This window comes from Urtica dioica, chromosome 1, assembly GCF_054948205.1.
Source record: "Urtica dioica subsp. dioica isolate 48M chromosome 1, U.dioica_male_clone48M_v1_H2, whole genome shotgun sequence".
NCBI classification, from domain to species: domain Eukaryota; kingdom Viridiplantae; phylum Streptophyta; class Magnoliopsida; order Rosales; family Urticaceae; genus Urtica; species Urtica dioica.
The window spans coordinates 51,508,877-51,510,701 of record NC_142756.1 but is presented as its reverse complement, the minus strand read 5'-3'; the positions used below and the strand labels follow the sequence as shown (position 1 = coordinate 51,510,701).

At 41.0% G+C, this 1,825-nt stretch overlaps 1 pseudogene; it reads left to right on the top strand.

Moving 5' to 3' along the window:
* The first annotated feature begins 482 nt into the window (after nt 1-482).
* LOC149408069 (secreted RxLR effector protein 161 pseudogene) lies at nt 483-1,268 on the top strand (annotated as a pseudogene).
* Nucleotides 1,269-1,825: the final 557 nt, after the last annotated feature.

Below are 1,825 nucleotides of genomic sequence, written 5' to 3'. Positions count from 1 at the left end.
CTCATTACGATTATGAGATTTGGCAAATGGACGTAAAGATGGCATTCTTGAATGGCTATCTGGAAGAAGAAATCTATATGGCTCAACCAGACGGATTCATAGAAAAGGATCAAGAGCACAAGGTTTGCAAATTATTGAAGTCAATTTATGGAATCAAGCAAGCGTCTAGATCCTGGAACCAAAGGTTTGATGAGGTGATCAAGACCTATGGTTTCGAACAAAACCTTTCTGAGCCTTGTGTTTACAAGTACTCGAAGAAAGTAGTTGTTTTCTTAGTCCTTTATGTAGACGATATCCTCCTTATAGAAAGCGATATTAAAGTAATGTCTGACATAAAGGAGTGGCTGGCAAAGCAATTCCAAATGAAGGATTTGGAGAATGCTGCCTTTGTTCTAGGAATCCAAATCATTCGTGATAGGAAGAACAAACTACTAGCTCTGTCTCAAGGTACTTATATAGATAAGGTACTTTCTCGCTTCTCGATGCAAAATGCCCATGGGGTGTTGTTGCCAATTCGTTCAGGAGAGTTCCTGTCGAAAGAGCAGTGTCCTAAGACACCGGAAGAAGTGGAGGATATGAGTCGAGTTCCATATGCCTCAGCAGTTGGGAGTCTGATGTATGCCATGTTGTGTACTAGACCTGACATATGCTATGCAGTGGGAGTTGCTAGTAGATACCAGTCAAACCCTGGTCAAGAACATTGGATAGCTGTTAAGCATATCCTAAAATATCTTAAGAGAACTAGAGACATGATGCTTGTATACACAAGTAATGACTTGGTGATACAAGGATACACTGACTCCGATTTTCAGGCAGACCGTGACATGTTGAAGTCAACGTCTGGATCAGTGTTCACTCTCAATGGAGGAGCGATTGCCTGGAGAAGCATTAAGCAATCTAGTATCGCAGACTCTACTATGGAAGCTGAATATATTGCAGCTTCCGAGGCAGCAAAAGAGGCTGTTTCGCTTAAGAATTTCTTAGCCGAACTGGAGATAGTTCCTAAAATGAACGAGCCTGTGCAACTCCGCTGTGATAACACTAGAGCCATCGCAAACTCGAAGGAACCTCGTAGCCATAAGAGAGGAAAGCATGTAGAACGAAAATACCACCTAATAAGAGAAATAGTTCGAAGAGGAGACGTGGCAGTCATGAAGATCTCGACGTTGGACAACATTGCGGATCCAATGACAAAGGGACTATCTGAACATGTGTTCGTGAAACACGTGGAAGGAATGGGCCTTAGATACATGCCATATCTTCTCTAGGTCAAAGTGAGAGATTGTTAGGAATTCTTGCCCACGAGAAGATACTTATGTAAATTCTCGTTGAAATTATTATTAAAATGAAGTTTTGACATTTATTATCTATTTGAATTGAAAGCGTTATTTCTTATTTAATGAGATTTATTAAAAATTCATTATTCCATAGCCTCCGTATCTACCTGAGTCACGTGATGGGCACCTAAGTTCGGGTTGTGTGCTAAAACATGGTCGATGACTGATATACGCCTGGAAAACTATATCTAAAGTCATATATGTGGAACACATGGGTGAAGGCTGATCACTATGTGGGAGCATTCTACACTTGTGGTAAGTGTACGAGCCGAACAGATCTTGGTGTAGATGTGTTGTTTAAGGACCGTTATGACACACTAACCGAGGCCACTAATATGGTCACAGTGAGACTTGATCTAAATCCTGAAGTGATCATGGACACTGGGTTATGTTACTGAGCTCTTTGACTCATTCGCTAAAAGGCTATTCATGCTAATCACAGCTTATGTCTTGGGAGTTTTCTCAGAGCATAATTCGAGTGGGAAATG